Below are 24184 nucleotides of genomic sequence, written 5' to 3' on the forward strand. Positions count from 1 at the left end.
AATCTGTCAAGTATCTTGATTTGAGGTTGGATTGTTAGAAACTACGTGTCTGGGCAGTGTTAGCTCTTCAGCTGCATCAGAGAGCAGATAACGTACCTACACGCTCAGGACACTGATGGATGATATGCAGGGGTCTGCACTTAGCTTCAGGGTATGATAAATCTAATCCATCTAGAGAGAGTGTATACAGAACATAGGACAGAAGTCTAATTTCGCTAATTTGAGTTGCCTTATTGTAGGGTATTATTTCAGGACATATGGAGGAACAAGAGTTTCACTTCACAGCCTCTGAAAGAAAACCCAGACCCTTAAACTCTCTCCTTTGCTTCCCTTGCAGCCAGGCCCCAAACCCTGACTTGGGGTCTGGCATGCTTGACTGCAACATGAGCTGGTGTAATGCAGACTTTTTGCCAGGCTAGCTTTTTGCTAGCTTAGTGAGCTGAAAGAGCCTATCAGAGAGTCCCATAAACTTTAGAACCAAGTCATGTAATGAGGACCAGACATGTAGTGACCTCTGGAACTGCTTCCAAATCCTGCAGTCTAAGTTGATGATCACATACAAAAGGGTAGGGAAATATAAGCACAAACTCACTAGAGTCTTCACAGTGCTCTGTGGATACAAATCACTAGGGCTATAAATGAATACCTGAGTAGACATCAGCATGGACATTCATGTTATAAGTTTCTGAAATGGATAGAAACCTTTTGATAAATGAAGTAATAATGTCTTATTTCACAGAGAGTAGAAACACCCCTTGAAGTGCTCAAGGCCAGGTTGGATGGGGCTTTGAGCAACCTGATCTAATGGAAGGTATCCCTACCCATGGCACAGGGGTTGAAATAAGGTATTTGAGGTCTCTTCCAACCTAAACCAGTCTGTGATTCTGTGATGCAGCAATGGACCACATTTTCTTTCAGCCACTGTAAGCAGCCTCCCTTACAAATTACAGCGGTAGTTTGCAAACACCTGCATAAATACAATAGAGACAGGACAGAAAACACCAGCTACTTAAGCCAAACATCGCTCATAAGAATGACTTGTGTTTGAAGTCAGTTATAAAACTGCATATAAAGCAAATACCTAAAATACCATTAGAATGCAAGTGATGTTTTTCATAGAATTAGGAATTCTTTTCTGCAAGCAGCTGGAAGCCAAAGATGGCACTCTGTACCAAACATGCCTTCCCAAATTTTTTTAGATAGGCCTAAGGAGGAAACTGACCTACTCACCAAGTTCCATGGTCACCCAAACCCAATTTGCTCTCTACCGATTTCCAGTGGATGTTCTTGGTTCTGGCTGCTTGCGAGTTGAGCTCTTCCTGCAAAAGCTCTGGTCATTACTGCCTGAGATCTGCAGAAGTCCAGCAGGCACATCCTCCTATACTTCTAGGATCCAAGGCCTTGCCTTCCTAAAATGCTAACAGAACCTCTCTTTCCCTTTTTCTCCATCCTTCTTTCCCTCCCTTTCCTCATTACCCCCACACCAATTCCTGTTAAAATCTGAGTGATCAAAATAAGAAACCAAAGTTATCTACTGTGTGAACTGTACTGGGTAAACAACTTGTACCAAAAAAAGATCAGTTTTTAGAAAGGTAAGCTGAATCTATATAGCTTTGGCTTGCAATATCTATGAGGTAAAAGCAATAACTTCTTTTTTCCTCACCCAAAATTCTCCACACTGAAGTCCATGGGTTAGACCAACTTGGACTTTAGTTTTCATTAAGAAATAACAGTGCAAGTCAAGGTGGTTCCTATTAAGTGAAATTCAGTTTGGTATATTTGGGATACAGCAAACATTCACAAGCTTAAGACAGTTTCGCATCGCATATCTTATGATGGAAATCCATGATCCCAAGGGCAATTGCTGACTAGGATAAGCAGTTATTGTAAACAGACCCCTGAAGATGTTAAACCACAAAGATTTTACTTCTTTCAAAACTAACTGAAGATCTCAATACAATTGATTTAGTTCTAATACTCTAGTCCTGAATAAATGTGAACCATCACATGGCTTTCATGTTCAACCCCTCCATGTTTAGAAAGACTAGGTTACAGCCGTTCAATTCCTGATTTCAATCCCTAGAAATCAGCATGAGATGAGGATGTACTACACCAAAGCAACAGTGAAGGAAAAAACTGACACCAAAGTCTAAATTCCTCAACTAAGAATTAAGAGGAAGTTTCTCAGAAGCCTGCTCACAGCATCTTTCACAGGTAAGGACAGCACACAGGAACATGGCAAGGTTTCTGGAGAAGAGATTATTCTCCAAGCAAGAGTAATTTCAAAGCTGGATCCAGTTGTTCAGGGCCTTACAGATTTGAAAATCTCCAAGGATGTAGATTCTAGCATTACATAGCATTCTCATCGCAAAAATAGTTTCCTTTTATCCAATGGGATTTTTTTTTTTGCTGCAAGTGGTTAAAAATCAATGAGATTTTTAACCTGAAAATATCACAGGCCAGAATAAAAAGAAAAAATAAAATGAACACATCAGAAGAATTTTAAAATTCCCTTTCTAAAACTGTTTTATAATGAATAGGGAGTCAACTCAGATACTTTACATTAAAGGCATAGTTGGAAGAGAAATTAATTTCCTGGTAAAATTTTCAGGGCAGATGTTAATATATCAAAATAACAGGCTCAATATTAAATTGATTGCCAACTCTGGAAAGTGTTCAATACTTTCCAGAAAAAGAACATGTGAAGACCTGTGCAAGATATGAGTAGGGCGTTATCTAGTCTGATTCAGTTCAAGAGCAAATGTCTAGGATATGGCAGAAGAAGAGCACCTGACAATAATTCACCTTGGCTTGTACATCCATCTGTACTTAGGCAGCATCTGTCTCTCCTGAGTCCTGTAGAAGCTTCTTCTCCAGTGCACTGAAACACTGCTGTTCCTTGTGAACACAGCAGTTATTTATTCTCACACTTTGTGCTGCAGAAGAACAGAAAGGCAGCCTCACCCATGAAATCACCTGTGAAATTTTGTGACTCCTTCCTTGAGTCACAAAAATTATCGAGAGCTTGATCTATTATATACAGAATACTCTTTTACCCCACTATTACAAAAATCCCCCAAAATATGCAATATAAAGTAACACACCCTGAAGATTTTATCAAAAACTAACTATTTCTGACAGACTACTTGAAAAGCTCTGAGCAGTCACAACTCCCATTGCCCACACAGGCTGTCCAGGGAAGGAACTTTCCAATGCCCTTAGCAAACAGCAAGGATAAGAACACCAGCCTCAACCCTACAAAAGCCTGACAAAACCTTCTCTAAAGACAGGCTGGCCTGCCAACACTCACCTGGAGAGAAATTATCACTTTTACTTGGTGTAGTATTTCCTTTCCATAACATTACTTGCACATTTCTCCCATATTAAACTTTAAGCAGAATTTAAGCTGATGCAGGCATCTCAGACATAAAATGAAAGCCCTAGTTACTTCTGTGTTTATTTTATTCATTACAACATTACTCTTTTTTCCTCCCTTTCCAAGCTTCACTGCCATATCCTTTTGGAAAATGGCAGCTGCATTACATACCCCATGTCCAGTATTGCAATGTCATAGTTGGGGTATCTAAAAAAATCCTCAGAAAATATTTTAAATGTTCTGAAGAAGGGTAGTCATACATAAGATGTAAGAAAGACAGTCAGGTGAGCTGTGGTACAATCAGGCACCAAACCCAATTGTAAAGAGTATCATATTCGTTTAAGCCACCATGAGGGAACCAAAGCGTGGGTACTCTTTGGAGCCTTGTCCACAGCAATTTCAGCTAATGAGTTTTAGCTGACTAGTCTGAAAGCAGAGGTCTGAAAGCACCCATGGAGCACAGGACATGTAATTATCTGTGAAACCTCAGTAATACAATTACTCTGGATCATAACAACACTTTGAAAGTAAAATGATAATAACTCTACCACTGAACATTTCCTCAGCACCTCAAGAGTCAGATTCAGTCTTGAGCACAGCCGTGCTCTGTTCAGGAGCAAAGTGTCCCCAAGGAGACACAAGGTCCTTGAGACCACATCCTAACACAAGCGACCATGAGGGGTTAGCTCAGCAATACCAGCAGACTCCACCACTCCACTCCCTACTCTTTCAAACTCCAAATATCACAAGGATTTGCAGATTAAGGTCATAGCTTTTATTTAATGAACTGGAAATAATGACATGCTTCTCTGACTAGATGCCCTTCTGCAGGTCAGAAGTAGATGTTAAACACAACTCAAAACCACAGTTCATTTGAGCATTTTATGAATTTAAGTTAGTGAAGTTTGTCTTTACAGTTCAATAAAGAAATGCTTAGCAAGGTGCTAAATCAGCCTAAAACTGCAAGAAATGAATTCTGCCAATAAATATGCAAACACAACAAACCACAGGTAACAAACCAGAAATAATAGTACCTGTACACTGAAGCCATGTCCAGTTTCCATTAATCCAAAACCACCTGCTTTTCCAGCTCCTGTGGAACAATCTGAAAATAACACTATTGGAACTGATTGCTATTTTAATGTCATATTATTTCCGTAGTAGAGGCAGCTGGAACTACCACTACAGCATAAGAAAGTGCCACCTTCCCAGCTCATGGTCAGACAAAGAGGGTATATTAGGTCTTGCTGCCACAAGAGTTTTAATACTCCAATCGCAACCTGAAAACATCAGACACAAGGTGAGGCTGTATGTCCTGAGCTGCAAGAACTGTATTTGACTTTACTAGGTATTTCTACTATAATATTTTGTTGAGAAGTTGTACCGATTTTCCCAATGAAAACTGATCAGAAGGGCCATTTTAGCCTGCCAGGCTGCATATACCTACTCCATCGTTTGAAAGGATTTCTCTTGTGCACAGAGCTCTAGAGCTAAGCTTACAAAGCTCCATGAACAGCATTCTGATGAAGTGTTAACTGCAGAATAAATCAGCTTAAATCCAGGGAATTGTTCCAACAGATTAAAGACTTGATGCCCGAAGAGGAGGTCCTGCTCCCACTTTAGAAATATCTCACTTTGTTTTGAGCCTGCAATCTATTATTTCCATTTGGTGGTCTTAGTTTTTTTTATCAAAAGAGACAGTGACTAATAGGTTCACATACATGCCATGCTGCTAAGACTGTACTTCCATCATATCCTCTTCAAAGACATCTTTTTGAAACTGAAGAGCTTTGATCTATTTATCATTCTTTACAAGGAACTCATTGTACACCTTTGATCATTCATATCAGCCTTTTCAGAATCTCTCCCAATTTCAGTGGGTCTTTTGAGCGATGGGACTAGAACTCATGCAGCACTCACAACACAGCTGCACTGTGAGCTTACATACCACTGTTTCCTAGTATGATCACTATTAGTTTTCCACGAGCATCTAACCTTCAATTTGCTTTGCTAAACAATTAAATAGTATTTTGATAGAGCTGCCTATTATAAACCCCAGTTCTGCCTCTGAATGGAAAAGAAATTCAGAGCTCATCACTGTACAATACAGTGGTAGCTGGTGTTCAGCTGCATTACTTCACTGCTGAATTTAAAATGCTACTTTATCACTTAGTGCCACAGGATTTTTTTTCATGTTTCCTCAGAGCTAACAATGATAATGTAGGTTTATTGATACAAATAAATGTCATCTGTCTTCAGTTTCTTTCTCCAACTTTGACTTCGCTGTGTTTTTGGCTTCCACATCATTCTCTGGCAATAAATAAAATAAATTTTCCATCTGTCTGATTATAGCTATATTTTTATTGGATGTCCCAATAGCCCTCACGGTCTCAAATGTCAGTTATTCTTCACTGACCTCGTGCACCAGTCACTCTTTCATAAAGCTTTATTACTTCCCTTTGTCTTCCCAGTGGCTTCCTTCCAAGGTGCAAAGTCCTAAACGGTTTAATGTCTCCTTCTCTCTTCTAATTCCATGCCTTTGCTCTCCCATCACCACTCCCTCTCTTTTCTAATTCTCTTATACTCAAGAGTTTGCCAGATTATGCTGATAATGAGCTCCAGTGTTGATTATTCATATGATTTTACTGCTTTATAGGACTTCCTCAAGGAGATACATCAGAGTTTCTCTTTGGAAATATGCCTTAATACTGCCACAAACCTTCATAAATGTTTATGCAACCTTTGACATAATGCCCTGCTTCGCCCACCACTCCCAGAGTTGGGAATTTCATTAAAAATATTTTATTACATAGTTTTAAATCTTATGCTCATATACTCTTCTCTTGACCTCAAGTTGACTACAACTTTTTTGTTTTCTAATGAGCCCTTTTCTGTACATTTGCTCCATTTGTGTATGAGGTACTCTAGGTGCTGCAAAGAGAAAGTGTCCATCCACTGCAGAGAAGTCCTACATTTCTCTCCTTGTTCAAGAGCTTTTATGAAACAAAGGGTGCAGAGGGAATCATCACAGGCTCAGGCATTCATTTATTTTCAAAACAATGGCTTGATCTGGTTTAGTTGATTAAGTTCATCATGATCCCTTTCTAGGCTGTACTCTTGTTCTTTTGGACCTTCAGGCAATGCTTCTTATGTCACTATTACTCAATACAGTGAAGTCAGAGATCAGTTTCTTTGATCTGTCTGAACCTCCTGTTTAGCACAGGAACACAAATTTTTCTCCACAACTCCTTCACCAAACCACACACTGGGATTAAGTAGTCTTGTTTCTCTTGGGATCTTTTGAGTCAGCGTGAAATAACTTTGCATTTGATGAAGGGACCAACAATTTCCATTGTAGCCCAATACAATGGCACCTGATACACTCCTGTTAAATATTCATGTCAGTTAAGAGATTAAATGTTTTGATTTTCCTTCAAATGAAGACGTAATCAGGGGAGAAACCCTGAAAGAAAGGGGTAAACACTCCAAAGCTACTTCTCCTGCAATGTCTCTGCAGCCTGTTTGGAGGAAAACCGAGTCCTCACCATCACTGATTGAAAGCTATTTTCTACCTTCTACTATGCAATCAGCAGTAATAAAAGTCATGGCTCTTTATCTAGCCACTGCATGAGAGAGACAACACAGCACTGCTCAACCAAGCTTCTTACCAGATTGAGGGTGACTGTGCTAATGCAGGTGCTCAGAGGGAGAAGCAGTAGCTGTCATTGTTAAGATGTGATTGATCATCTCTTAAAAATTAGGAGTATACAGGCATACCAGTAAAATAAGGATGGAACTTTCTAATAGCTGCTCAGAAACCACTGCAAGCCTTGTCTGCTTGGCCAGACAAGAGAAAGAAATCCCCTTCCTGCTGCAACTGCACCCAGTAGTTCAGAAGCACCAGAAGACACTAGAAGGAGGCACCTCTGCTCCCCACAACCTGGCTTTCCCTGTACCTCTGAGCCACACAAATTATTAAACCCTGCTGCATGGAAACGGGGACAAAGGGCATGGAACAAGTCCCTTGACGGATGGAAAGGTAAGTGCCAGTCTTGAAAGCTTAAGTCCCAGACCCTGGAATCACTGCTGCTCAGAAACCTTGGTGTTTCCTTAAAAACACAAAAGAAAATTTGAGTCTAGTGATTTAGGACAGGATAAAAATACTTCAGACTTCACTAAATGAAATCTTTAAAGATAAGTATTTAAACTCTGTGAGCCTTTTCATACAGAATGTTTTGACAATACAAAGACTATTTGCTTAAGTCATTTTAAGGCCAACAAGGTGATTGATGATGGCTTCTATATAAGCAGTTCATTTTGACAGGGAGACAGGATAAAAATAGCAGCATACGTGCCATGTTTATAATCAATCCATAGCCCAGAACAGTTGAAGGCTAGAGATCTGAGAAAACAATAATATATTACATCAGTGAATAAAACTATTGGAAGGCAAGATATCTGCATTACAACACTTCTCAGTTCAGAAAATTAATGCTTAGGTAACAAGTTAAGCTTTCTGGCACAATACGTTTCAAGCCACAACTTGTTTTCCCCCAACAACTACTACCTACAAATGAAAGAAAGCACAGAGATTAGTATAGTGGAAACCTCCCTAAATGGCTGAGCAATATGTGCCTAAACAGTTTTTATTTTATTAAAATGAAGTACTGAGAGTATTTCTCCTGCATTTATCCATAATTTTATATTCATATTTCTATTCTACTGTGAATTTCTCCAAAGCTTACTATACCATACAAGGGACTTTATCCTATTTCTTATTTCTTCCTTTTTTTTAAGGAGAGCACAGGCTTCTCTGGCTGTTTTAGTGCTTTTATTGTTAAGAAACTCCTGCCTTTAATAAAGAAAAATAAAACAATTACAGTCAAGAGGGAAAAAAGAATTTATCTTTTCTAAGATCCAAGGAAAAACTTGCATTACGCTTCTACTACTGACAAAAAAAGATAATATAATGCTCAGTGAATGTCTCCTCCATCTGTCTGAGAAATCATATGCAACACAATTTCCAAAGCTGGCATTTGAAGGTTGTCTTGGGCTTTTTTGCAACCTCAACAAAACATTCTTTTAAACAAGGAAAAAAGATGATGAAAGTTTTTTTCCCAGATCAAACCAGCTCTTGAGGACACTTCCTGAAGTTCAGCCCCAACTGACACAAGCACTCAGCTCACTGTCCCTTTGCAAAAGCTGCTTCTGCACTGCCTATTCTCAACCGCTCTTCACTGCTGATGCAGGAATTCCTACAGAAATTCTGCTCCCTCAGGATATCACAGTTAATAATATTAAAAAAAAAAAAAGGCAGAATGACAGATTTCTTAAATGTTTCCAGAAGTCACTGTACTGCCAAGGAAAACAATGTTCAGTAAGGAAATATAATTTTCTAACACCTAAAACCACTGCCAGAAATGGAATGCATTCATGTGGAATAGACACAGGCCCTCCTGAGAAACCAAATGGCAAGTTCTGCCAATAGTTTCAAAGACATTTTTATACTGGTGTGAGTGTAGCATACATATAGTTATAGTGGCCTAGAATTCCGCCTTGAAAACACTTCATTTAGGCGATTACTACCAAATGTCACAAAAAAAGCCATTTCTCACAGTGTAAGCTCACTCACTATCCAAAGGGCTTGATGGATTCATTATTCTTGTGAAGCTCCTGGAGTACACATGACCAGGCAGGCCTGGTGTTGACACTGTTGTTTCCCAGCTATCAAGAACTGCTCAAATACCTGGATACAGGAGTGTCAGGCTACCTAAAATTTGGAAACTGTTGCCAATATTCCTATGCATTTACAAAGAATTAATGAGGACATACTCAACATCAACAGGAAACCAACCAAACAAAACTAGTAAAAAACACTTGGTTAAGAAAGGCACAAGAAGTCCATTACTGCTTTGGTATGACTGTCTCAGGCCAGAGAGGGACCAGAAAGGTGGCATGACCTTAAGACTGGAAAAGACCTCTAAGATCATTCAGTCCAATAATTAAAACACTAAATTGTAAAAAATCTTCCGTTTAACCTGAAGTATAGATATATCAGAAAGTAAGATGAGGGGGTGGGGGGGGAGGGGGGAAGGGAAGCAAATATGACAGCATTTTTTTATCCCTGCACCTCTATGCTTCCCAGAATGCCACCACAGAAGTTCAGAAGACCCAGGATCGTCCCTAAGGAAATCAGATCAGCAAAGGTTTTTAACTTCCTTGCAGGTCTGGGGTGAGAACTGGAACACAGGCTGAGTGACAGGGAGTGCTGCAGTACAGTCAACTTCTTTTAAGGCAAGTAACACTTCTGAGTAACCATCACAGACCTGAGATGGAGCCTTCCCTTGGAGCACAGCCACAAAGAAATCAGTCAGCAATTACTGTGACAAAAGTCTGGTCACAGATCCTCTGACCACATGCAATACATACAGACAAGCACATATTCAAACACCAGGACAACAAAAATCAACTGGGCCTTAAGTTTTTTTAAAAGCTTCTCTAACTGCAAGCATCACATTTTGCAATTCCATGTCAATGACTCTTTTGCATGTTGGCAACAGGAGAAATGCTCATGGTTTCTATTTTCTAAGATTTGAACTTCTGCTGAAGAGAGCAGAGAAAAAGCTTTTGGAGAGCAACAGAGCTTGCATACGCATGGAGGTGCTTCCTGAAGCTTGGCTGACAGCAGGAAATACTTTGAGCTGTTTGGGGCATTTTAGTAGAAGCTTAGAAAAACTTTGTGATCCCTTGAAATCACAGGTAACTTGTCTCTGGCTCCTGCCTCATGTGGTCAATGCCACAACTGAGTCCAGGGGCAGGATAGCCATGAACTCCAAGTCTATTTAACACAGTTACAAATACAGAAATTAATTGTCCAAAAGGTATTGAATACCTGGGCAATGTTTCTGCTCAGTGTGGCAAAAAAAATATTTTAAACCTTTACCTTCTTATGTCGAGAACCACCCCCCCAATATGGCAGCATTCCCAGACTGGGGTACACCTGGATCTCTATAGCACATAGCCCATATTGCTGCTTCTTTCTGCAGTAGAGGCCTCGCTTTTTCTTCAAAAAACAAAATGACATGTAAGCAGAGATGACCTGAACTACTCCATTAGCTCTTTTCTACAAAGCTACAGCCCCCTCTGTGCTTTGTATTCACTCTGATAGAAAAGTCCAGCCCTTCTGAAAAATGTCACTCTTTTGTGCCAACTCTTCAGTTACAATAATTCAGTTCTATGGCACAGCAGCACAGATGAGCATGGTGCCCGACACTACCAAGTCACACTGTGGCCAGGGAGACAAAGCAGGCTACAGCCCAGCACTACAGGCTAACCCAGGCAAGCCAAGGACTCACCAAGGAGACATCCTGACAGACAAGCTTCTAAGCAGCAACTCCTTCCTTGTGTTTCTTACAACACCTGAGCAGCAGCTACAGTGGTTGCATGATATAGGCATTGCACAGTTTAAAATGCTGAATAATATCCCTCCTATTAAAGCAATGACCTCACTGTGAACCAGCAGCTCTGCAGTCCCACAGTTCCGCTCTCAACTCCAAAGCACTCCTGGACCCCCACAGACACTGCGACCTCACAGCAGTGTGACAATGCTCACCTGTGTGGGGATGAAGCAGAGAGGCCACTCACTGACTGGTGACCTCACAGGCTATTTAATAAACATGAACTGGCAGGAATACCTACTGAGTGTTCCATCCACCTACCGCTAGAAGTAATAAAATAAAATATCTCTTATTGATTTTTTTTCAATAATGAATGTTTTCAATTAATTACTTTAAAAATATCAGGAAAGAATAGTTTTATTCTGTGGCTGAGCTAATCCACGTGAAGATTTTCACCAAACCCTGTGCCTTTTTTAGGTCAGCCAATGGATAAAGCCCAAATGCATTGTAAAATGAGAAAAAAAATCTTCCCTGGCTTTCCTGAGGGCCATATGATATGTATTTGATAACCCTTTCATCCAAACTAAAAGAAAAAAATAAGTTTAATTTGTAACAAGGGCCATTTCTTTCTGAAAAACTGTATCAGAATGAACCACATAAGCAAAATAGCAAATGTAGAGCTCTTATACAATGATTAAAAACACTCCTTTGTCAACTGAGCAGCTGGTCTTGCCCAAGACTCCCAGCACTGTTGTATTAGTTCTCCACCAAGGCAGATACAAACCACGAGGCACGTGAGCTGGCAGAACAGAAAAGCAGACTTAAATCACTCCCCAGGTCACATCTTCTACCATCTGGACTCAAACCCTCCTTATCCAATGAGTCATAACATTACACACTTAAATCAAGTTTTTCTTTCTGCCTATGCAAAGGTAGAAATAACCATCACAACCTGAACCCATTCCCCCACCTGCAGATTTTATTGGCAAAGTAATAAATTTCAAAACTACCACAGCCAAAAGAAACTGTTAAAAACACAAGCACCTAATTTCAGTTTCCACACAACAATAGTAGAAAAAAACTAGCAGAAAACTACTACATGTGACAACAGTACTGGAGAATCCAGGCAAATCTGCAAGAACAGATCTGAAAAAACCAATTTAGAAAGCAGAAATTTCATTAAAAATCTATGTCCTCTGTATTTAGAAAATTTTAATGTACACAGATGCCAAATAATTCTAGAACATGCCATAAGGGTACCAGTAGCAAAATTTGTGAATTTCCAGTTACATTTTTAAAGTATTTATGATGCTTATAAATAAATTAGAATAAAGTCCATACATAGGATAAAAAGTATTACTAGATCCTTATCAATTTACATAAATGCACTAAACCCCTTCCTTAATCACTTTGTTTAAGGAATTACAGACATTAACCCAGGGTCAGACTGCTTATCTGCCCCAGCACAGCGAAGCCATCCAAAACACAGTCACAAAATCGACTGAATTAGTACCTAGGTGTAATTCATACAGCAAGCCCTGCTAATCTGACTACAGCATCAAATGGGACCATTTTAAATAGGAAGTGCACGCACAGACAGCTTCAGTCGAGATTGCAGTTCAGCCGGTAAGGTCGCAGTTTCAATCAGCAGCAGCAAGCACAGATACGCACTTACCTGACTGAACTGATTCTAATTAAACCCCAGCATGTGTATACTGCCAGTACAACACCACTAAATCAGCATTAATTTGTAATTTGTTGGGCTCATTTTCAGTCCAAGCTGTCTGCAGACTGGGCTCACTGCTGGGCAGCAGGAGTGACAGAGGGGCACAGGACACGCAGAGTCTCTCCCTGGGCAGTGCTCACAGCAGGCAGAACTGCTGCACCACAGCTTCAGAAAACCTGAGTGGGAAAGCCCCTGCCTGGACTAACATACAGCTGAAAGCAGACCACAGAGGATGGGCATAAGTGGTCAATTTTCCCAGGGAGAGAGACTGCAAGGAGCCTTTTGCAGCCCTCTACTATACACTATATTCATAAAGTCTGGGAAAAGGGGCAAGGAGCAGAATGAAAATCTCCTGAGGATACAAGCTATTCTGAGAGCAAAGAAAAAGGCTGGCTGAAGATCTGCAGAAAAACCCTCTGAAGTAATAATGGAGAAATAAAACAACAGATGAAATTCAGCACAAATAAAAGTTCCAGTCTGAAGAGAAATGGTCCTTATTTCACATATAGAGTGGTGTGCTCCAAACTGATCATTAATATTCAGAAAATCTTGCTGGAATCACAACAGATTGATTAAAGCATCAGTTCACACCCATTCAGCACATGAAAAAATAATGTTAGAAAATTATTAGTATTAAAACTACCATATAAAAATATAGAATGGCTACATCTTAAATCCCAGATGCAGTGCCTGTTCCTTCCTTTCAAGGGAACATAATGGAAAGGAAAATATTTTCTAAAAGAAAATAATATTTTAAAATACAAGTGCGGAATAATCAATCAGGCTAGGCCTCTTCTGTGTGGAAACAGATTGCTGCAGAGACATACAACAGAAACCTGTAAAATCATCAACTGAATGGAGAAAGTAAATTGAGATCAGTTCTTCCCTGTGTCCAAACAATACAACAGCTAAGAGATAGGAAATGAAGCCAACAGCTGTCAAGTTCAAAACAAAACAGAGGTAGTCAGCACCTACAAGGTGATTCTGTGCTCTGGAAAATCTCCCCTGGGATGTGGCAGTGCCTTACATTTAAGTGGATGGGAGACATGAGCTAGTTCACAAAAGAAAAATGCATTAATCATGAACAAAATAAAAACAAACAACATCTACTTCTTGATCTCCTACAAATGACAAGAGACAGAAGTGCCATCAGGCAAAGGTTTATTTATATTACACATCCTGACCTTATGATCTTCTCTTTTTGGTCACTGTTAGAAAAGAACAGTGTTCTTACATGATAAAAATCAATTACATCTCTGGTACTCCTAGACCTTTTTTGAACTCACTCAGCTAACTTACCTGGAAAAGCTGATCTTCTGGGGAATGAGGACACAGAGGGGTTGGATTAGTACTCTGATTTTCAACAAACTGAACTGGATCAGGAAAACCTCCTCAGTAAATGCTGAAGGTGGCACAAGACAGAGCAAGAATATGACCACCCCTTTTGCATGGCAGCCAGTCTTTTGATCAGTTTAAGATGTAACACACAGCTTCATCATCAAAACAGAGATGAAAAGGAAGCAGCTGATTGCCTATCTTCTCCGTTCAAACACACAGGTAAAAGCCATAATTCCAGCTCTTGTGGAGGAAAAAAATATGCAGCTTCACATCTTTAGTCCATCTGCTAACTACAAAGAGAGTCTGGTTTATACATGACCAAACAGTAAAGGTTACTTTAAAATTAAACATTACATTTACAGTCTCTCCTAGTTTTACGTTACGTAAAATAAGGAAAACCCCTTTGGGGAACTAGGCCCATTGTAAATACAGAAATGCATCAAAGTCTGAAAAGGACAATAGCCAGATGAAAACAGATGCTTCCTGCAGCACCCACTGGATTACCGTAATAAATGGTGCTATACCAGTCACAGAATGCAGTGGGGTATGACCAGGTAGAAAATGGTGAGTGATCACTAAGACCATTAAAAATCCAGCAAATTCCATTTATAATTCAGAATTGACAAGAGCAGAACTGAAAACTAAGTGAGGTTATTTAAGTCTTTCATCAATTTTGCTTTGCACAGTAGTAGGCACAGTCACCCAACCCTTTCCACAGCAGGACAGAATCACAACTGCTCTGCTTAATAACTGACCGGACTGGCCAGAACACTGAGAATTCCCTGGGAAAAGCAATACAGGATTTTATTATTCCTCTCAAACCACACTCACATAAACATGAAACCACTGAGGAGTACTGAGACACCTATCAGGAACATTGTCTTCAGTATTACACAGGGAAAGTACCAAACCACTCCTCTGCTCCTGGAACCATCACAGGTTAAACCAGGCCATAATATTCACAGACTTAAATAGCCTGAGCCAGCCCTGTACAGTGCCCAACATGGGCTTAAGCAGCACAGACATATTTACTTTTACCCAAGACACAGCTGATACAATGAGCACAAGATAAGCTCTGCTCAAGGAGGGTTACGGTGTTAGCATTGCCTATGAAAACAGAACTGAGGGTTTGGCTTTGCCATTTTCCAGGAAGAAACTAAGATACTGTTTGTGAGAATGAAAATGAAATAATTAAAAATTAAAACCCCTAGTCTCTTCTTACACATAAAAAACCAATCCCCCCAAAAAATTGAAAGCTGAATTACTTTCTTTTTTGTTTTTATTTTCATCCTTAAACTATACTACGGTTATAATTTTTTGTGCTTCTTACTGAAATACCTATATTACTACTTTGCTGTAATGCTTAGCTTGAGCATACAACAGAGGAATGTTTAAAATAGACATCTCAGAAGTATCTCTAAAAAGATTTTCTAGTATATCTTTAAGAAATCTTAATACACGTTGCATGTAATAATACCTCTGAAATCATTACACTTACACTTTCCAATGGAAAACACTGAGGACTGTATATAACCAATGCGAAATAAGAGCTGCAAATGGGAGCACTGGAGGGTTTCGGAAGGTGAGGTTAGAAAACTCCAAACGAAACATTTATTCATTTCAATTAATTTTTAACCTCAGATGCAGAATGAGTAGCTAGGAATATAGTTACAGGTTTCAATAATGATGCTTCCAGCAGTTGTATAATTTGTTTAATTTTCACTTTGCAACATTTCCAGCTTCTACCTTTGCAAACATCTTGACACAAGACAAATATAAGGCACATGAAGCTGCTATCCACCCTAAGACATGGTGCTTTATGCGCGACACAAGGTTTAAAATCCCAAACAAATAACTGAAATTGGAACAGTCATTGCCCATCTCGAGCCCCCTCAACAATCCTCAGTCCAGTGGCCAATAATCCAGATGAATCCTACGATCACTTTGCTTCTTTTGGGACTCTACCCCAGTTCACTAAGTGAAGCATGTGGTAAGCTCTGCTCGCCTAGTGCAAAGAAATTATTGTGCTAGAAAACCTTCATGTTAATTTTAAATTGAGCTCCCTCACTCTACATCACTTTTCTGCTTTTTCCCATAGACTGATGCACTGCTGCACCTGGTTTGCCAGGCTCCATCATTTGGATGACAAATGTTGTTTCTACAGACAAGGCAAAGCAGAAGCTAAAGCAATGAGCCTCCAAGTCCTCCGAACATGGGAGACTTACAAGCATGCCTGACACATGCAGCAGAAGCATATTCTTCAAAGAATGGCCTGGGCTGGGAGGGACCAAAAGCTCACCCAATACCAAGCCCCCTGCCATGGGCAGGGACATCTTCCACTAGACCAGTCTGCTCCAAGCCCTGTCCAGCCGGGCCTTGCATACTTGTATTCCATTCTTCTCCACCTGTAACCTCCATCTTCTCATCACCCCAGTATTCAATACAAAAACTCTTTTGGATTTCCCAGACACAACCCCCTGATCCTTACCAGACAATTCCTGTTTTCTGGAGCAAACACGCGGTGTGACCAAGTCACAACCTCACAGAAATTCACGCTGGACTGTACTTTATCATCGCTCACTGGCTCCAACCTCCTTTCGAGCCACCAAAGAACGGCGCAGCCCCCAGGCTCTCAATCGGCAATGCAACACCCAAAGGCAGTGCCACGGCCCCCGGGCAGCCGGGGCAGGGCTCACAGCCCCACTGGGTCTGTAATACCCCATCTGCTGTAGTGCCGCTTATAATGATGCTCCTTAAGATAGCAGAAGCCTCTGATTTTGAGACAATGTTTTTAATTACTCCTTGTGACTTACACTAAATACAAAATATTCATTAAACAGAAAATAGCAACATGATGTTTCAAGCCAACGAAAATCTTCAAAAGCTATTCCCTTCCCGTTCATATCCCTACAAGACTGGGCTGAATTAAAGATAAAAACCTAGTTTGCGTTGTCCAAACTAAAAAATACAAAGGAGAATTCTGAGATCTGAATACCAAAAATAAAAGCTATAAATGAGAGAAAACAGAACGCCCGACGCACTCCCCTCCGTTATTTACATGCAAAAACCATCTCCGCAATAACCTCGAGCACTTCCGAGACGTTTCCCCCACTCCCAGCGCAGCCCGGTGTGACGAGGATCATTTCCCACTCCTGCGGGGGGAGCGGGTCTCTCGGCTGGAGCCTCACAGCGGAGCCAGGCTGCGCTGAGCCCCCCCTCAGCGGCGCGTCTCGGCAGGGGCCGGCGGCGGCACCGATCCCCGTACGGCGAAATCACCCTCGCCGGGGCGCGGCTGCCATTGACTCTGGCCCGCCCGCCGTTGCCGCGTAGAACCTGCTGCCCCGGGGCAGCCACGCGTCCCGGTTCCGCGGAGTCCCGCGGATGCGAATGGATCCCAGCGGGGCCGGCCCGGCACTCACCTGGACCGCGACGCCGCCGCACTCCACCCGCCGCGGCACGGAGCGCTCTACGCCTGCGCGGAAACCCCCTCTGCGCGGGGTCGGGACTACAAACAACATGGCACCGCCCCCACCGCCCTCAGGCGGTGCCTCTCGCAGCCTCCCCCTCCCGCCGGCAGGTGGCGCCGCCTCGCTGTGGGCGGCCGCCGGGACCCGCCCAGCCGTGAGGGCGCCGCGGGCGGAGCCGTGCGCCGGGGCTCGAGCCGCGCGGGGGTGGCGTTCGTTCTGAGGGTGGCTTCATCTGAGCACGGCCGTCCTTCCGTCCGCGCTCCAGGGCCGCAGCCGTGCCTCCCGCGGCAAGCTCGCTGCCTCCGCGGAGGGGGCGTGCTATCCTCCACCTCTTCCTGCCTTCTCCCTTTTCTAGGAACGTCTCTAAGCGGAAGCACTCGCTTCCTGGAGTAGTGTGGCGTCCCCAGGGCCTCTCGCCTTACCTTCGGTAGAGCCTTACCCTAAACATTTAGAATCGCGGTATTTCCCAAACGTAACCTGTGTCGTGGTTTCTGGTGCCACCCTGTGGTCTTTGCCCTTGAATAAGTATTTGGAGCAAACAGCAGTTCAGGCCGACCACACCAGCTGTATTGACTGTGCATTCCTACGAGGATCGAGGATCGGGATTTTCTTTGAGATCCCTCTTCAGAAGTGTGCAGTCAGTGATCACTGGGTACAAGCTAGCCTTTGAGCGCGCTGGCTGAGATGGCCTCTGGTGGACCTGAGAGTACCCACAGAGGCCTGAATGGCCCTGGCCAGCCTTACCTTGGGATCCCCACCCTACCCTTGGGAAGTCCCATTCCCACTCAGCCCAATGTCCTCCTCCTTGCCTCACTTGCAGGAAGGTGCTTGTCTCCAGCTGTGCCTTCTCAGCTTGGTTCTGAATGGACCTTGGCTTTTAAGTATAGCTTGTCCCTTGGGCAGACCCCTATAACTTTATGCTAATTGGATACATTTTTAATTACATATTTTAGCTTTGTTTCATGTAGGTACTTTTGCATATAAAAGCCATTAAATAGTACCATGCTAAGTAACGTCTATCCCTTCTTGCACAATACCAAGCATAATTCCAGCTCTTTGTAATAGCTTTGAGCTTGCCTGGGCTACCTAGAGCTAGAGAGGAAGACGGGGTAAGTGTGGACTTGTGCAGGCACTATAAGCAGAAACATGGATACTGCTGTTTACATTTTTAGCGATTATGTAAACTAGATGAGCTAGTTTGAACAGAGGTAGAAAGAGGGGATTTCCTGCCACATGACTGTAAATCATTGTGCTGGCTCTCCCACGCAGGAAGCTGCTTTTGGGCTCTCTGGTGTGGCTGGTCCCCACAGTCCTTGATGTTGTCCACATGGATTAAGTGCTGGAGTGTATCCGGAGAAGGGCAATACAGCTAGAAAAGGGTTTGCAGCACAAGATCCTGAGGAGTGGCTGAGGGAGCTGGAGGGTGTCAGCCTGGAGAAAAGGACGTTCAGGTGAGACTGTGCAACTCCCTGGTGGGAGGGTGGAGCCAGGCTCTTCTCTCTGGCAGCAAGTGACAGTATAAGAGAAAATGGCCTCAAGTTTCAACCAAGGGAGGACTAGGTTGGATATCAGGGAAAGTTTCTTCATTAAAACAGTAGTCAGGCCTTGGAACAGGCTGCCTAGGGAAGTGCTGGAGTTACCACTCCTGGAAGAGTTAAAAAAAGTGTGTGGATGTGACACCTGGGTGTTAAGGAAACTTCCCAGTCTGACCATTCCCAAGACTCTCTGGCAGTCACTCTTCCACCACCAGTGACTTTAACTGATGGGATTGAAGCCCCTTTGCAGCAGCAGCTCCAGTGAGCCGAGGAGTGCCCTGCTTGACTCCCTGCACTCCTCACTCTCACAGGCAGACCCGCTTTCCTCCCCAGCTTGACTCCAGGTTTCCCATGGGAGTCTGAGATGTCTTTTTCCATAAAGCCCTTTATTCCTGGCACAGTAACACAGAAACAGCTTGATCTGGTGCCTCCAAGGAGCATCCCAAAAAAGGACTCCTGGGCTTTTATCCCCTCACAGTCCAAGCTTGTGCAAGTCTTGGCTCTTCCTCTCTAGTCCTCAGCTCTTGCAGTGTTGGAGCACCTGGCTGGGCTACAAGTCCAGTGCCCTTTGTTATGCACAGTGTCAGCTATTTGAGCTCAATCTGCAGCTGTCACTGCAGCTGCACCACCAGCTCCTGCACTGAATGGATTCCTTGACAGGGGGATGTGGTTCAGTGGTGGCCCAGGCAGTGATGAGTTAACAATGGGCTTGATGGTGTCAGAGGGCTTTTCAAACCTTAGTGATTCTGTGATAATTCCGTTATTATCTCATATGTGCCTGTGCTGCAGAATAGTAGTCCAGGACCCTACCAAAAGGCAGCGGTGTTTGCCCTAAATAACACCACCTCCTCCCCAGGTGTTTTTGACTGACCTGTGTCTTTTTTTTTTTTTTCTGCAGTTCTCCCAGAAAGTGTTAGTTTCTATTTTTTCTCCAGGAAGACACTGAAGCAAAGTGGTGCTCTTGGCAATGTCGTGCAGAATTATACACTGAGATGTTGAACATGCAATGTAGCAATAACCACCATGTGGGTATAGGTGAGGGCTGGGAAGCAGATGGCTCTCTGGCTGTACAGGCAGTCAGGGCTGGGGTTCCTCAGTGCTTTTGGAGTTGTTCAGTCGAGCCAAGTGTCTTAGTGTGGCTCTGGGCCAAGGCTCCAAGAGGATGGAGCTGCTGAGGCCCTGGATGGGCCAGCTGACTTCACAGTGAAATTGTCTGGATAGAAACTTTGTAACACAGTTTTGAGTATTAGAAGAAGGCATTCTTTATTGCAGCGTGCTGGTCACTCAGGGTGATCATTCCTCCATTTCAGTGGGGTGAGTGTTGGGTGAACAGGGTTTTTATCATGCACAATGATTACATATTCATTAGCTATCCCCACTTCCTTGGCTTTATTTTACATAGTAGCACCCCTTATCAAAAGTCCTTATATGGTTCTTTGATGTCCATCTTCAACTTCTGGTGTCCATTTTAGGTGGCTGTTCCTCGACCCCTGCTTTTGAGTTTGCGCAATATCGTTGTTTTGTGTAACTTCTGTTTTGTCACCCTTGCAGACCTAAGCTGGCATCCTGCTTGCAATTTTTTGCCTGCTTGACTTCTGTTTGCCTAATTTACATCCTTCATTTGTTTCTCCAAAGCTGTGCTGTTGTGTTCCACTGTCCTTAATAAGAGCAAATGCTGTTCTGTTCTACTGCCCTTATCAACATCAGGAGAGGACAGGTTTCTGTTTGTTTCTGAACAAGCAAGATATAGCTGTAAAAGTTCTCGTGTTAGCCTAAATCTTTCACAAAGCTTTGGCTGAATATTCTTTCATTTCAAAATCTACAGTTTATATGAGTTGATCTAGGAGATCAGTAGCAACAAGGCAACTACTCCCTCCATTCAGGTCTGTAGTTCAAAATACTAAGACAGTATTGAAACAATATTGAATTTTAATTCAATTAATTATTTTTCAAGATTTATAGAAAAATTAATTGTTCAAAGTGATAAAAATTTCTTAAGCCAACATAACTGTCACCTATCACTTGCACAGTGTGCACATTTAGTGCAGCTAAATTGAGTGTCTGCATTCAGAGGAAAGGTGGATTTGGAAAATAACAGCTAGAATTCAGTCTGTCTCTGCCAGCCTGTCTTCTAACTAATTCAAGTCATATTTTCCAAAACACAATTGGTTTTTGTTGCAATCAGAGATGTTGGAACATCTCTGCATATTTGCCTTCAGTCCTCTCTGAGGAGAGAGTATCTGCCAGAGATACAGCTTTGACAAAACAGAGTCCCCATCAAAGCATCATCTAACAGGGCTGGAAGGCTTCTGGGATTGGTCTGATTCTGCAAGGAGTTTAAAATCTAACCTTTTCCTCTCTGACAGTTCTTGCGACAGCACAGGAAGGAGCATGCAGCATATATGCTCCTTCAGTGCACAGTGAAGGGAGCCTATTCCATTGATTTTCCCACAGGAGACTTGACGCCATTGAGGCAGGACGGTATGAAAGGACTCCAGTTCAGAAGGCTTGAGAGAAAACTCTGATTTATTTCAAATACACCACTCTTTTATAGATAGTATTGTCCAGACCAATTCCATTGGCCCTAGAGTAAAAACATTTCACCCCATTGGTGTGCAGTTAATGACACACAGTGGCAGAACTTATCTATAAACAATGTGAACAACAAGAGAGATAAAGAATTATTTACATTCTTTCTCAACTGTTTCCCAGGCTTCTGCCTGGTTAGAAACTCTCCGTTTTCTCTCTGACTGAACTGAGAATATCCACAGAGACTCATTTGATTGTTGAGGGCTTTCCCAGTTGATGGATACCTTATTTCCACTGAGCACCAAGAAGGGCCAGCAGGGATCAGGTGACAGGTAGTGAAGAACCTAGGGCTGGTTCTGAGAAGACGACTCTGCCTTCTGTTACAGTAGTCATGGGAACAGTGGGGTACAGGCATAACTATGCCATCCCTTCATCCCCAAGCCTCACCAGGTTTGTTCAGACCTACTGGGCCAGTGAAGTTGATTTTTCATGCCTTTCCAGTTTCATGCAGAGAGCAAAGCTTCCCTGGCAGCTCCTGGCTGGAGCCCATACTCCTGCAGGGGCTGCCTGCAGCTCTGCTTTGCCAGGATGGATCTCTCCTGCTGGCTCCATCTGTCCAGCACCTCTCCAGGCTACACAGCTGATGACTCCTCACCTTCAGTCACAGCCAGGATATGGACCAGTGTGCTACACCATCCAGAAAGCTCTCTGAATGCTGTGCCTTGGCTCACACCAGCTGCTCAAAGAACTACTGCAAAAGGCTGCTCCTTCCCATAAGACAGAGACTGTAATGCTGAGATCAGGGGGAAAATCTGCCCTCCACAAACCTCATTGCTTTTGTATCACAGCCTGTGGGTCACTTGTGTTTTTCTGGGGCTTTCATGGAAGCAGAAGAGTTGAAAGGAGTACTCTTCTTGTTTCATTGGCATGTTGAAAACACCTTCCACAGCATCACTGCACATCTGTCATGTTGTCCATTTACTGAGGATACTTGTGAGGCAGTGCAGCTCATGGTGTAAATAGAACCAAGCTGGGACTGGCTGCTCAGTGTTCTCAAGGTAGAGAATTCTGTGTAGGCTGGCTGGTTTGCTGGGGGACACAGACCATCTTTGAAGGAGCCATACACCTGTCCAGCAGTCAAACACAAAAGGTACTTCTTCTTTTCAGCAAAACTCCATTTCTGCCTAAGCTACACCCTGCTCCAGACACAGAGGCTGGGAACACTGGCTCTGTGTATGAAGATAGGAATAGCTCCCTGTCTTTCAGCCTAGAAAATAGACATCAGATTCCTTTTCCCATTACAAATCCATGCCTTTCCATCAGTAAGCATTTACTTGTTTAGTGGTTGCTTTCTCTGTGTTCACTTCCTTGTAAGTATTATGGAAACTAAAGCAGTGAAAGCTCAGCATGCCTGAAAGTACATCTCCATGTTAGAGATGTGCAGTAGAAGTGATGGAAAATGTGGGAAAGTGACTGATGGAATATATTTTTCCACATCTCTTTTTCTGAAAAATCTCTAAGTGGGACAATGCCACCAGGGTTCTAGTAAAAGCAGTCAAAATATTCAGATTAAAGCTATACATATAAATGTATATGTATGTAAATTAATGGTTAAGATTATACATATGTTATCTGTGAAAAATACATATTTTATGATTGGCTTTTTGCAAATGTTGCAATGAATATTATATGTCTAACGTTAGAAAGTTATGCTGTATTAATTCTCTTACGTAGTGTGTTAAATGTAGTTTTAGGTTTCAACATAATGTTAAAATAGAAACTCTGCTGTTGCAGCATTTTTGAGAGAAAGAGGACATGAGTTATGAAATTTGAGCTACTCCAGTCTAGGCCTCAGATTTGGGCCTTGTGGGCCTTCAAGCCTCTGACGCAGTTAGAAATTCAGAGCTTGTGGCGCAGATAGAAAATAGTCTTAAGGTGTTGTGGGGACCACTGGGTTGCTTGGGTGTGAATTAGTATAGGTTTTATGGTGTAAGGTGTAGGGCGTTTTAAGGAAAAGGTAAACAATATTGGTTTGCCAATCAGAGTGTCTTTGTTTTTGTAAACTATGTGGAAGCTTATATAAACTACCACCTTATCTTGAATAAACGGAGAACGCTTGATGAACCACATTGGTTTGAACCTGCGTTTGTCTTGTCCAGCTTTCCGTGTTTCTGAGATTCCTTGGCTTTAAGTGGCGCCCGGACCAGGGACTCAGGAGGCTCCGAAAAGGCTGTCAAATTACTTTTAGAGTAACGGGCAGTCGGGTTTGAGTCGCGCGACGAAAATTCAGGTCCAAATCGCCTCATGGTGACGGGGCCGGGATCCCAAATTCATTTTTTGTGAACGGGGATCAAGTGGAACGGAGCAGAAGTCTCCAAACTCCGAATTGGGCCGTTTCCCAACGGGAGGAAAAAGACTCTTCGCATTGTTGTTTTTTTGCGAGAGTCCGTTGGAGCAGTGGGAAGACCTCGGCGTTCACAAAGGACCCGAACGGCGGGTGTGGATGTGGCCGGGGCCGGGAAGCTGGAGCGGAGTTGCTGCCTTGCCGAAGAAAAGCGAGAGCGAAGCAACCCGCGGAGGTTTAGAGGTAAGCCGCGGACAGAAAGAGAGGGTGAAAGTTCACCATGGATGGGGATCTGCAGGCTTCAGTGCGGCTTCTCTTTCATATTCTCTCAAAGAGAGCTGAAAAAGTTAAAGAAGCCGATTTAGAACAGTTGGTCCTTTGGGCAAGAAGCAAAGGCAAGCTGCAAAAACCTTCGCTGATTTTTAGTGAAACCGAATGGCAAGAGTTGGGGCAGCTGCTTTGGGACGCAGTC

At 42.6% G+C, this 24184-nt stretch overlaps 1 protein-coding gene across 9 annotated transcripts in view; it reads right to left on the minus strand.

Annotated features, from left to right (window-relative positions):
* Positions 1-17413, minus strand: part of NDRG3 (NDRG family member 3) — a 59243-nt gene extending 41830 nt beyond the window's left edge. For 5 of the 9 annotated variants that reach the window (XM_030288998.4, XM_072917043.1, XM_072917041.1 and 2 more), the window contains exon 1: positions 17257-17413. The gene's annotated coding sequence lies outside the window, so the exon portion shown is untranslated. Of the gene's footprint in view, positions 1-16920; positions 16946-17256 lie in introns of those variants that run through there. The other 4 variants (XM_030288999.4, XM_012570168.5, XM_072917042.1 and 1 more) reach the window with 3 other exon arrangements.
* Positions 17414-24184: the final 6771 nt, after the last annotated feature.

Source organism: Taeniopygia guttata, chromosome 20, assembly GCF_048771995.1.
Source record: "Taeniopygia guttata chromosome 20, bTaeGut7.mat, whole genome shotgun sequence".
NCBI classification, from domain to species: Eukaryota; Metazoa; Chordata; class Aves; order Passeriformes; family Estrildidae; genus Taeniopygia; species Taeniopygia guttata.